We start from the raw sequence: 14,419 nt of genomic DNA on the forward strand, positions 1-14,419 counted from the left end.
CTGCGTACCTCCAAGGGTTAACGTCAGAAAAAACGGGAAGGTCCTTCACGTTCAGCTTCTTCGGGGCCATACGTTGTGGAGGATTTATTTTTGCTTTATTTTTATTTTTTTGTTTTTGCCAAATCCTGTGAGAGAGAGAGAGAGAGAGAGAGAGAGAGAGAGAGAGAGAGAGAGAGAGAGAGAGAGAGAGAGAGAGAGAGATATTGTGTTAGCGAGCGAAAGTAGTTAGGTTAACGATCGTTTGTGGTGAGAAAGACTGTTGGTTTAAATGAGATTGTTTGTTTACATTTTTTAGTTAGGTTACGACAGTGGTGAATGTTTCGGAGCGAATGCTTTTTTTGATTGACTGCGTCCTGAGTCAGTTGTGTGAACGCTGGAATTATTATTTTTCTTTACCAGCGAGGAAGTGATTTTTGATTTTCTGAGTAAGTACAGTTTTGTTTATCTTTGCTTGTCGTGATTGTGAATGATAGGAACAATTTATTATTTATCTTTGATTATAGTGCGATAGTTCAGTTAGCTAGAAGTGTTCGTAAGTGTTTTTCTTTTTTTATTTTTGGCAGGCCGTGATTCCTCCTTTGGTGAGGCTAACTCCTTTGGAGAGAGTTCACTTGAATGTGAATGTTTACTCGATTGATGATGACTTGGCTTGTATAAGGAACTTGATAAGGCTGCTGAGATTTCGATAATTGTTGATGACCTGGACCGTATTAAATTCCGATTGCTGTTGTTAATGAGGATGATGACGATGACGATGATGATAATAAAACCCACCCCAATCAGGGAAGTAGCTGTGGCAAATTGCCACCCAGTGGACTGTTAACCACAAAACCGTGATATTGGTAGTTTGCCGTAAAAAGACAGTGGCAGTGTGTGGACGACTGTGTTGGTGTCCATAAACTATATATATATATGTTTCTGTGTTTTGATGTTTGGGTTGTGGTAAATTTAAGTTTGTTTTGTTAGTGTTTAGTTTTAAGCTTTATTTGTTTTGAGGGTTTATTTGAATAGTGGTATGATCAAGGTCTATTTTGTGTTACGTGTATGATTAGTGATCAGTGTGATTTATGGTTTATGATGAGCGTTTTAGTTTGTAAGGAAATATAGTTTTAAGGTTATGTTTTGTTTTGTTTTGTCCTTTTGTCCAAGAGTCTGGTTGTAGATTACGTAAGGGGAAAGTTTGTTTTGTGGAGACCATTGTCAGTAAGTGTGATTCAGGGTGTGGGGGTTGTCCTTGCAACATCCCGCCACAACGTGAAGACACCAACTGCTCAATCTCCGTCCGAAAAGTGGCTTCCTTCTCGGACGACCTCTTCTGTAGGTCCTGCACCATGGAGATCAAGGAATGAAGAGTGCTCGTGATTGAATCGAGCTGAGGTGGTTGAGAAGAAGTTGATGGTGCCGGATCGGCCGCTACAGCTGAAGAAACCGAAGCTACTTCGGCAATCTCAACATTCTCTTCAGGGGGGGGGGGGGGCAACTGCCTCCTGATCCAACTCTTCCACGAGGAGACTCTTCTCTGTCTCCTCGGAGACGACAGACATGTTGTCGTCCAAATAGATACCCTCCAATGCATCCGCAACGTCGGGATCCTGGGTCTGCTGGACCTGAAGTTGAACCAAGGGGATCTCAGGTTTTGTCTGGGGGAATGATTGCATCATCATGAGCTCTGGGGAAGACACAATCCCTCATCCTAGCATTAGGAAGGTATGGGCCTGAAGCCTTCTTTTGAAAGCCCCTGACCCATTTACGCAGCGTGTCCCTAGCTGCATCCCTAGACTCAAGAGTCTTTTGGTCATCAAAAGCCTCTTTTACCAAATTCTCACAAATGGCACATACCTGCGGGTCCCAATACTTGAGAACCCCTTTGGTGATAGAGCAGCGAGCGTGAGCCCTGCACACTCCATGTCCGTAGAAGCTCTTGCTACGGACTGTACAAAAGTTGTTCCCGCACTCGGGATGCTCCTCCTGTAAAGAAAGAAAAGCAAATGAGTTTTCTGTGAAATCTTCAGATTTCAACTTAAATTAAGCATCATATTTAGCTTGGATAGGGTAAGCTATAGGTAGGAAAGATACCTACATGTGCCTCCTGTCCAGCCAATTACTATGACCTCCTCCCATACTGAACTAGGCAATTCCTAGGAATTAATTACTGGAAGACATTATCCAAGATATATTAAGTGTCCTCATGACACATCTTCCATTATGCACAATATGGTGGATAAATCTAATGGAATTTAGCCATTAATAAAAGAGAGAATCATTTCTCCTAAATGATGGCCTCACAAATGGCTGCCCAAGAACCACATGTAGGTTGGAAAAATTGGTTTTCTAGGGCACAGCAGTAGCTGGCGGCAGTATGCCGCCAGTATTGACAGTCCTGCCGACATTGCCGGCCCCGCCGGAACTGCCGGCCCCGCAAACACTGCCGGTCCAGCCGACACTGCTGGCCCCAGCGACAGCGTCGGATCGCCGGCCCCGCTGGCCCCGCCGACACTGCCGGCCCGGTCGGCACTCGCCGGGCAAGCCGGCACCTGCCGGGCAGGCCGGTACCAGCCAGACCTGCTGGTACATGCCGGCCTGACTGGGCTCAGTTACTATCTTATAATATAGTGGATGGAAGGCACAGGCCGGCTGCCGGCAACAGCACAGTTGCCGGCAGCCGGTCATAGGATACCTGCCGTCGGCATATCGATCAGTGATGACCAAGGCAAGAGGAGGCAGCGAACTGCCGGCCTAACCATCCATATAGACGCCGGCAGAACTAACTGCCGGCGGACAGCCCATAAAGAAAGTCAGAGAAAAAGGTAAGGATAAAGGACGGCAAAGGATCAGCTATGCCGGCCAGCATCCCGAAAGAGTGAGCCAGTGGAAGAGGGAATTGAATTCGGGCTTCCACTCAACCATATCCCATAATAAGGAATATGGAAGGCAGTCCAAGGGAGGACTCGAGGGCACACTCAAAGATATGAGGTTACCTGCCGGCAGCTGGCCTAGGCAGCAGTCGACAGGGAAAATTAGGCCAGTTCCACAGACCCCCATAGGGACTATGTAGGACCACGGCCAAGGGTGAAGGTTCATCCAACATAAAAGAGATAGCGGGGTAGGGGGTAAAAGTCCATAAGTAAGGTAATACCCTAAGGAATTACCTAACCTGAGTGATTTTGATCTCAAAAGTAACCTCAAGTAGGGGAAATCAATTCCCCAGAAAGGGTTAGGTAAAGAGAATGCCCATAGGACACACTCTTAGAGAACAGAATCACGTACTAAGAATTTCCACTAAGGAAGAAACCTATCTTCCAGTTAGAAAACCTTAGAACAGGACTGTCTGCTAGGCCAGGAAAAGGAAATTGTAAAACAATAACCTTAAAGTGGCCTAGGGAGGACTAGCCTCCTGAACAGCAACTAGGCTAACTAGGAAGTCATTTCCCAGAAGCTAGATGCCTAACACAGACTTACTCTGATGTCCCGTCCTCCACTCCAAACCCGAGGATTGGCAAATAATCAGCTATGCCAGTACAAGGAAAGGAGAGAGAAACGAAACGCCCCAGTAAATTTTGCCCGAACATAGGTCAAAGCAAAATTAACTAAGGATAGCCTAGGCTAATCAGAGGGAAAGGGAATTACTCTTAAATCTCGTAGAGATAGTATTGACTTAAAAGGTATAGGAGATATCAATCTTCCCTTAAAAGACAATACAAGAGCAATCGGGGACATATATCAAGTATACTAAAGCCCTTAGGCTATTAAGCCAAAGAGCATAGAGAGACGATCATCGAAACTCTAGTATACTAAAATGGAAGAGGAAAAATTACACAGTAATATCTTAATTGTAGAAAATATTGCCTGAGCTTCAATAAAACTTTACCAGGAAGGTTATATCATGCATGAAGTGAGAAGGTGCCTAGGCTAGGAAGCCTGGCACTCGTGAGGCTCGATCATAATAGCCAAAACCACGACAAATATGACATAATATAAAAATCCCTAGCTAAGAAAACTAAATAGCTAATGTTATTAAAGCAATTAATGCCGGGAATATCGTTCTTGCTAATTAAATGAACAAAAGAACGATCGCGTCCATGATGCCATCCGACTGGCAACAGCTCTTGTTACGTTAAACACGATCACAATCGACAAGCAAAACCAGCAAGAGCTTACATTTACACAATTCAAAGATATTACTTAACTTTCCAGATGCTGATGAAGCGGAGGAATCCATCACAACGATGAAAAAACGGATTTTGAGCGAAGCGAAAAATCTATTTTTGGGTGAGATAGCCATGACGTCCTGATGGAAGGTTCCTTCAGTAGCTTCCTAGGGTATATTTAACTACAGTGGATATTCCCAGAGAATTAAACTAAAGGTTATCACAGAATTCTAACTTCTGGTGCGAGTACCCTAAAGGTTTCCCTCTAGGATATCGTATATCAACAGGGGACGCATGTATTAACATGCCACATACCTATCTGCACCCCATATAGAGTTAACACTTCGATATGGAAAGGTGGCTGAGTAACTGAGGAGCCGTTCCAAAGTTACTCTCATCCGTGGCTGCTTTTGGTACTCGAGACGTAAACAAACAGGCGCCATTGCTAAATGACGTCACGTCCGTCCTCATCCTGAGCTCAGCTTCTACCAATCTCTGCGATACAGTAGGTCAGGGAGGGGCCTGAAAGGCTGAACTAGAATAGACGGGAGGGTCCATCAGGACGTCATGGCTATCTCACCCAAAAATAGATTTTTCGCTTCGCTCAAAATCCGTTTTTTGGGCTCAAGCCATGACGTCCTGATGGAAGTGTACCAGAGAATTAATGTATCGTGGAATTTTTCCCCTTTTAATCCAAGTGCCAAGGGCTTCGAACAGTATTATAGAACAGAGATTCTATGATGAACTAGCTTCCTGCCCCCCTGGCAGGGAAGTCCTGGTGGACAATAGGAACATCTCGAAGTGATCATTGAAGAGCTACTCATCCGGTGGAGAGTTCACGCTGGACTCGGAGACAAGATAAAGGTTAATATTCGGGTAGGAATATTATCAAGCATAGGTAAGTAAATAACATTTACTACTCCCCCTGGAGGAGAGATCGTTCTGGTCTCGGAGACAGGACAAAGGTTAATATTCGAATAGGAATATTATCAAGGCATGAGTGAGCACATAACATAATTACTTATATTATTCTTCTCGATCTTCAGGAAAAAGGGTAAATGAAACTATAACAATCGTATATTTCTTGATAAAGAATAGGAGCGAAGAGAGACCCACATAGAATAAAATAGACATTTTAATTTTTAGGATTGCAGGTCATTATGGCAATAATTACAATAATGAATATAGAGTTTATTTACAATAATAAAGAATAATGTACATAGAAAATAAAGACGGTAATCTTCATTCTGAAAAGAAAATTTACTTTTTAGAAACACAAGTTCCAGAGGAACGCCAGTCTTTTTAAAATTCAAAGAAAAACACATCATGCCCTAGGGCATGTGGCACTCATGTAAAGTCTATGACATTTCACCTTGGTAAGAACAGTCTATTAGAAACACTAAGTGTCCATTAAATCACTATGTATCACAAAAGGGTCAACACAGGCACCCGTAGAGTTAAAGTCCCAAGTAACTCACTGTTCTATGCAGAGTTAAGCAGCAGGTTTCATAACACTACCTGCAGCTACCACGAAATGCTTCACTTCGTGCACTTGTTTTGCGTAGTGCTTGAAGAAAACGCGCAATGATTTCCAGCCTGTAAAGCTCTTGAGGCTTTCGAAATCCATACTCTGGAAAAAGTTCAGAGAAGAAGCGACTTTTCTAGGATCGTGACCTGCGGGTGTACTGTCAGGATCCGCTCTGCGAATGAAGTAGGTGATTTTCGCTCTTAGTTGTTTCAGTGACAGGTCGCTACCCGATGTTTCTCCTTTGAAGAGTTGTCCTCCACCGAAGTCTAAAGTTCTTCGAAGATAGACCTTAAGACTCTCCACTGGGCATAGAGAGACATCTTCCTTCAAGGGACAGATTCTCCAAGGGCCCCATCTCTTGGTGGGTAGTTCATTCTTAACGAGAAACGTCGGATCGGGGAAGAGGGTAAGCTCTCCTGTCACAGCGAACAGGATATGACCCTCTTCTCTTGATAATGCCACTATTTCACTGACTCGGGCTCCCGAGGCGAGAGCAAAAAGGAAGATAACTTTTTGAGTCAAGTCTTTCAGAGGGCACGAATCGTTGTCCAGGCTAGAAGCAAAATGGAGCACCTTGTCCAGGGACCAGGAGATAGGTTTTGGTGGGGGTGCTGGGCGGAGTCTAGCGCATGCCTTTGGCAGTTTATTGAAGATATCACTGGACAGATCAATCTGGAAGGCGTATAGGAGTGGTCTAGTCAAGGCCAATTTACAGGTGGAAATCGTGTTGGCCGCTAAGCTTTGTCCATGAAGGTGAATGAAGAACGATATACAAAAATCAATGGAGATTTCCGTAGGATTTTTTGCCTAGACGAATGAGACCCACTTTCTCCAGGAAGTTTCGTATTGCCGTCTGGTAGATTCAGTCTTGTACTCCTCGAGGAAGTCTAAGCTTTTCTTCGAGATCCCAAACCTTTTCTTTGCGGCTAAGGAGAGAAAATCATGAGATGAAGGTCCCTGACTTTCAGTGATGAAGCGAAGACAGTCAACTTCTGTACTTGTTGAGAGAGAACTGGGCCTGGTAGGGGGATCAGCGTGGGCTGCAGCTCCAGGACCAGGGGGTACCAATTGCTCCAGGGCCACTTGGGAGCCACTAGGGCCGCTGTCCCTTTGAAGGTTCTCAGTTTGGAGAGGACTTTCAGCAGAAGGTTGGGAGGGGGGAACAGGTATATCCTGGGCCATCTGTTCCAATCCAGTTAGGGTCCTCGTACGGGGCCGCATATCGAGGAAGTTGATTGTTGTCGCTCGTTGCGAAGAAATCGATCTGAAGTTCCGGGACTTGGTTAGAGATGAAGGAGACTGACCTTGCGTCTAGAGACCATTCCAACTCTATTGGGCTTGTCCTCGATAGAGCGTCTGCCGTCACGTTGCGGAATCCTTGTAGGTGAACTGCAGACAGGTGCCATTTCTTCCTTTCTGCCAAACGAAAGATCGGAAGAAGTACCTAATTTATCTGGGGCGATCTCGAGCCCTGACGATTGAGAAATCTGACTACCACCAAGTTGTCCAGAGTCAGACGAATGTGGATTGAGGAAGGCGGGGAGAGTTTCTTCAGGGTGAGAAGAACCACCATGGCCTCCAAGATGTTGATGTGAAACGTCTTGAATAGGGGAGACCATGTTCCTTGAAACTGTTGTTGGTGGGAGTGACCTCCCCAACCCTCCAGTGAAGCGTCCGTGTGGATGTTGATCGATGGAGGCGGGTGTTGAAGAGGGATGGACCTTTTCAGGGCCTTTACTTCTGACCACGGCTTTAAAAGTAAGCGAAGTCTGTTTGGAAGCCGTCTCTTGAGGTCTCTTCGAGCGATGGATGCGAAACGTCTCCAGACTCCCGCGGCATCCTTTAGCTGTGCGTGAAGCACCGGGTTTGTCACAGAGGCGAACTGTAGAGAGCCGAGGACTTTTTCCTGCTGTCGTCTTCAGATCCGTTTGGATTTTAGAAGCCTTCTGACAGACCCTGCTATTTCCTTCCTTTTCTTCTGTGGGATGGAAAGGCGGTGTGACTGAAGGTCCCAATGGATTCCCAACCATTGGAACTTCTGAGCTGGAGAGAGGCGAGATTTCTCGGCGTTTATCTTGAAGCCCAGATGCTCTAGGAACTGGGTGACTTTGTTGCAGGCTCTCACACAATCTTCGGGCGATGTCGACCAGACTAGCCAGTCGTCTAGGTAGGCCATCACTTGGACGCCCTGAAGACGTAGCTGTTGGACGATTGCGTCTGCCAGCTTGGTGAAGATCCGTGGAGCCACGTTGAGCCCGAAGGGCATGGCCTTGAAGGCGTAACTTTTCCTTTGGAGTCGAAATCCTAGGTAGGAGGAAGCGTAATGATTCACTGGGATGTGCCAGTAGGCATCCGCCAGGTCTATGGAGACCGTGTAGGCCCTTTGAGGCAGAAGGGTCCTTATTTGTTGCAGAGTCAGCATCTTGAATTTGTTGTTCGCAATGAACTTGTTGAGGGGGGATAAGTCTAGAATGACTCTGAGTTTGTCTGAGTCTTTCTTGGGAACACAAAAGAGTCTCCCTTGGAACCTGGTTGACTTTACCCTCCTAATCACCTTCTTGTTCAAGAGTTCCAGGACATATTCTTCCAGGATTGGGGTTGACTGTTGGAAGAATTGCTGGAAGGATGGGGGTGGTTGAGTCCAGCTCAAGCCCAGTCCCTTCTTGACGATGCTGTGTGCCCAGGGATCGAAGGTCCAACGATCCTGGAATTGGCGGAGTCTTCCTCCCACCGGAAGCACTTCATTGCTTCTGGTGTCCCGAGGGTTTGCCACCTCGGCCGCTAGCTCCCCTTCCTCCTCTGCCTCTGGAGGGACGGCGAGAAGAATCTCTGCCGGAACCTCTGCCTGAGCCCCTACCTCTGGGATGAAAGGTAGTCGAGTGTTGCTCGTAGGCAGGGGTGAAGACCAGCGACTGCAACACCACCGGCTAGGGGACCAACTGAAAGGTCTGTTGCGGCTGCGTAGCCACTTGTGGAGTAGCGGGACCCGGAAACTGTCGTCTCGGTTGACGTTGCTGGGGTCTGGGCTTCGAGGATTTCCTCTTAGGCTGAGGGCCATCATCCTGAGAGGACTTCCTCTTTCGGGACATGCCCCACTTATGGAGAAGGTTCCTATTCACCGTGGCAGCTTTTTCCACTATCTCTTTCACCAAGGTAGACGGGAGGAGATGCTTGCCCCAGATATTGGAGGAAATCAGTCTCCGGGGTTCGTGTTTCACCGTTGCGCTGGCGAACACGAATTCTCGACAGGCTCTACGAGCCCTAGCGAAGTTATATAGGTCCTTGGTTACGGTCGCCAGGTGCGACTTAGCAAGGACCATGTAAAAGTCCGGGACTCTGGTATCCCCGGCCATGAGTTCGAGCTGTACCTGATGGGACAGCGAAGCGGCGAGTCTCTCCTTCGTATCCTGTTCCCTACGAAGGAGGTGTGACGGTGCCGAGAGGGGGTTGTGAACTCAAAGGCAGGAAGCAATCAACTGAGTTGTTTATTAAGGAACACTCTCCTTTATATACAAAACCTCAAGGCAACAGGACATAACATGTTCGAGAGACAGACAATATTACAATATTACCGGAGACATGATCATTCAGGTTCTTTTTAGTGCGAGGGAAGAGCGCAGATACAAGCATAATATATACAAAAGGAATTATGTACAATTGTGTGACACACGGTTGGTACAGAGATGATCGTTCAGCCTTGGGAGGTCCTCATTGAATTGACGACCGGCCACATCAGGTTCCAGTTTTCCTACCGTGAAGGTCGACTGGATGTCTTTCCAGTGCCTATCATTGGGGGGAAGAGTAATGGAGAAGGGTCTGCACTCCTCCAGTGCAGGGCAAGGCTTCCCTTCCTCCACTGCCTTCATGACCACTGTGAAGGCCTTTTCGATGAAGGGGAAGGTCGCAGTAGTTGGCGCAACGAAGGTTGGATGCTTCTTACTAAGCGCCGGCATCTTGGAGTTAGTGAAACCCCGACTCTTCTCCGCCTGAGCTAACATAGCTTGGGCCTTTGCGAGATCGAACACAATCACTTTTTTTGGTTCGGTCTCTTCCTTTGAGGCTGGTTCGGACCTGAGCCGGACGTAACAGTCCGGATAAGCCTCGAAATTTGGGAAGAACTCCACTTCTTCCAACAAAATAGAGCCAATCCTTTCACTGATATAAATCTTGCCAGTTGTAATTGGCATATGCTCGGCGTATCTCCATGGGTTAGCTTCCAAGCAGGTAGGGAGGTCCTTAACCGAAATCTTCTTCGGTTGTTTGAAGCCGACGAGAGTCGTCCGGAATTGCTCCTGAGTCTCGTACAGCCTCTTGTCCATGAGGGCTTCAAGCATTTTGAAGACCTCTTGAATGGCCGATGGAAGAGGGTCCGGGGTTGCAGAAGTCGAAGGAACAGGTTCCTCGGACGGTGCAGGAGTTGCTGGGGGAGCAGGAGCGACCTCGGTCTCCGAATCAGGGTATTCCACCTGATCTTCCTCATAGTCGAGCTCCTCGCCCATGAGGTTCTTCTCCGTCTCTTCAGATACTTCCGACATATGTTCCACGTTGTCGGAATCAAGATGGAACTCATGCATGGACTGTGCCATGACGACGTCAGGTTCGACCACGATCTGGACGGTGAGGATCTGATCACGGGGGACCACTGAGTCTTTAGATGCTTTTGGGAAAAGCAAGGCCCTCAAGTCTTCATTGGGAAGGTACGGTCCAGTGGCGTTCTTCTGGAAGCCACGCACCCATTTGCATGCCTTCTCCCTAGCAATGTCCCTTGCCTCCGCAGTAGGAGGATCGTCGAACGCCTCAATGAGAAGACTTTTGCAGACTGTACAGTTCTGCGGGTCCCAAAACTTCAAGTCGCCTTCCTTGGCGGCGCAGGGGGCGTGGGTCCAGCACGTCTTGTGCCCGTAAAAGTCCGGGCGCTTCACCCCGCAGAAGTTGCTCTCACACTTCAAGTACTCCTCCTGTAAAAGAAAGAGATCATGAGTACATGGAAGGCATAAGAATGACTTACATTACTCTAAAATTAAGAATAACTTAATCTAAAGTTAAGAATAACTTAAATTATAAGAACATATTAATGTTTAAGATTGATGAGCGGGAAAAGAAGTAGATAGACACATACTTGCGAATCCCGCCCAGCCGGTTACCGTAACCTTATCCGTAGACAATTCCTTTGTACCCGAAGGTCACAATGAGGGAAATCCGTATGGATGAGCCAAGCTAGGCTTTTAACAGGAATTGTCCACAGAGTGTACTAGGGTCTGAGACCACTCAGAGCCCTGGGAGAGAGGGGAAATAGGATAAACCCCTTAGTAAATGTAGGTTCCGGCAATCGACTGCACTGAGATACACAGAGTATGCTGGAATTATTGTAATGTGCAATCAAACAGCATAGCCACTATCTTTGGATGGTAAATCAATACCTATATGGAAGTGGCCAAGCTATCTGGCTGCAACATATTGAATGTCGGCATGTTGCCAGCAGCCAGGGAAGGGGTACATGTCCCTTAACGTCTCATGAGGGTGCTGGCAGACCGAGGGCACACCGGAGGCCGGTCCTGCAGGGTGGAAGGCATCAAGGCAGACACACTGAGTATCTTATATGGATAATACCACGGTGGCGACCGCCGGCACAGCGGCGGGTCGTCGGCAGGGGGCGGCGGCTCCGGCAGCCAAAGGCTGACGGCATGGTGAGCCTTGGATCAATTCATAAGATAGATAATTATATGGTTGTATACCTAGATTGCCGGCATGCGGGTGGCAGACTCCGAAGTCGGCCGGCTGTTACTAGGTAAAAATGAGGGGTGGGACGTCAGTGGTATGTTGACGGAAGGCGGCAGCCTGCGGCACACGGAAGGCTGACGTCTTATAGGGGGAAGGCATCTTATGAATGAAGGTCACCTGAGGAAGTGGCGGTTATCGCCGGCAGTAGAAACGGCAAGGGACCGGCACCAAGATAGAAAGAGAGAAAGGTAATGAAGGATGGAAGGGGTAAAATCCTATACCCCTCCGGCATCCCTCCTGAGAGAGTGCACTCATGATAGGAGTGGTTACTCCTAACATCCAGTGGCAGGGCGCCGGCAGGCGGCCGGGTGCCTGTGGTAACCCAAGGGAGGGATAGAGGGCACTCAAAGAGGGGGGAATCCCCCGCCGGCAGGACCGCCGCCGACAACCACCCCCATAGAACGCTATGAAGGGTATGTGTACCAGAGCAGCCACCTCAGCAGGAGAACAATGTTAGCCCTACCGCTCCACCCAAGGGAGGAGTTGTAGGACTAAGGACAGAGGTGTGTAGGCAGGCCTACACCAAAGGGATAGGTGGGGAGGGAGAAGAAGAGGTCTTTCTAACGAGGAGACTCTGCATGAGAACGGCCACCAATGTAAGGGAGAACGCTCCCTAACCTAGGATAGGTAGCCTAGATCAAGTACAGTACTAATGTACTGTCCCAAACTATAATAAGACAGAGTCTACCCCCAGAACTTAACCTAGAGTAGGAGGACTAACTCCTAGGCTAGGCAAGCCTGAAAGACATCGCTAGTTGCAGGGAGGAAGTAGTAACCCAACCAAGTGCAACTGGGGAAGGGTAGGGCCCTTCCCAGGGTCTCAGGCACGACCCTAAGGGGGGTTCATTCCCTTAGGGTAAGCAGAGAAGCGATAAATACTCTGGTTGTAGACGAGATTCCCCTATATAGAAGGGAAAGCAAGTCTACCCAGAGGGAATGCCCGCAGGCAGGGGGAATAGGGAACATATAAGGGTTCCTACATTAGGTTAGGAGGGGGTTGATACACAATCAACACGGTCCCTTATATGGTCCCTGAAGGCGAAAACACTTACATCACAGTAAATAGTATGTTTAATAATGCCACAATCTTCATAACTTAACTTAGGAACACTAATATATATCATGCATGAAAACAAGCACTAGGCTGTCCAGCCTAGGGGCTAAGCTAGCGATCTAGTATGGGGTCGAACAGCGACTGAGTCTGACGAACGCTAAAACACGATATAATGATTCCCTAGCTATGAAGACTAAATAACTAATAATATTAATTAGTTAAGGAACCGGAGAAGGCTGTTCTGGCTAACTAAATAAAGCATGCAACATGAACAGCGGCGCCGTAAAATGGCGCGTCCGGTATCGGCAAAGCTCTACCACAAAACACAATATTTTACGAAAAGTAGAAATTACTTTACGGCCAGAGCTTATTTAAACAATACTGGTACCTGGTACTCAACTTTCCAGAAGAAGGCGAGGCTGAAGGCTGCGACATTACGGCGATGTAAGCAGATAAGGAAATCACTTAGGAAAAATCCGACCTACCGTAGAAACTACAGACGAAAGGATGAGGACGGACGTGACGTCATTTAGCAATAGCGCCTGTTTGTTTACGTCTCGAGTACCAAAAGCAGCCACGGATGAAAGTAACTTTGGAACGGCTCCTCAGTTACTCAGCCACCTTTCCATATCGAAGTGTTAACTCTATATGGGGTGCAGATAGCTATGTGGCGTGTTAATACATGTGTCCCCTGTTGATGCACGATATCCTAGAGGGAAACCTTTAGGGTACTCGCACTAGACGTTAGAATTCTTTGATAACCTTTAGTTTAATTCTCTGGGAATATCCACTGTAGTTAAATATACCCTAGGAAGCTACTGAAGGAACCTTCCATCAGGACACCATGGATTGAGCCCAAAAAAGCTTTCAAAATAGCGAGATAACTCGGGAAAACACCAGTCACCGAAGCTACGAACGAAAGAATGGCTTAGGTGGCACCTCGCGGTGGGGATTGGGCAAACTATTACAGTACATAAGGAGAATCGAATGTTTACCTTTTTAAAGACTCTCCTATTTTCTTGCCAATTTCCCTCACGAAGTGAAAATCGCTATTTGGGGTGTAAATAGCTGTGAGATGTGTCAAGATACGTCCTTACGCGATATCCCTTTGTGAATTTTTAAGGGATACAGTACTCGCTCCAGGAGTTAGAATTCTGGATACCTTCGGTAAATTCTCCGGGATATATCACTGTAGTCACATATAACCTAGGAAGCTACTTATGAAGGAACTTCCATCAGCACGACATGGCCTAAGCCCAAAAAGATATGCCTAGTAACCCAAACCTTAGAATTAGAACGCCATAGAACACGTAGCAGGTCTTTATTAATTCTATGTGCTTTAAATGCCCCAGGGTTTTTGGAATGCTAAACTAATAAAGGCTTAATTTTGCAGTCCCCGCTGGCATTGGCACAAAGCGCTAAAGTCAACCGATCCTTCATTGGCTTATGTCCAGGCATTTTCTTCTCTTCGGTGGTAATGTACATTCGACTAGGCATCTTTTTCCAAAACAGACCGGTTTCATCACAGTTGAACGCCTGCTGCTCTACGTAACCTTCCTCCGCCATGATGCCTTCGAACTTTTTAACAAAGTCTTTACCAGCCTTGGTGTCCGAACTCGAAGCATCTCCATGCCGAACAACTGAATGAATCCCGGTCCATTTCCTAAATTTCTCGAACTAACCTCGAGACAACTTGAATTCCTCTGTCGTAGGATTGACTGAACTCTCCGCCGCGTCACCCCTATAGCCCGCCGCCTTCAAGTCACTGTAGATAGCGCTGGCCTTCTCACAAATGATCGTTTCAGTGATCGTATCGCCAACAATCTCCTTGTCCTTGATCCATATTAACAAAAAGCGTTCCATCTCTTCAAGGGTAGGGCTACGACGTTTGGAAATAATCGTGATCCC

Source organism: Palaemon carinicauda, chromosome 1, assembly GCF_036898095.1.
Source record: "Palaemon carinicauda isolate YSFRI2023 chromosome 1, ASM3689809v2, whole genome shotgun sequence".
NCBI classification, from domain to species: domain Eukaryota; kingdom Metazoa; phylum Arthropoda; class Malacostraca; order Decapoda; family Palaemonidae; genus Palaemon; species Palaemon carinicauda.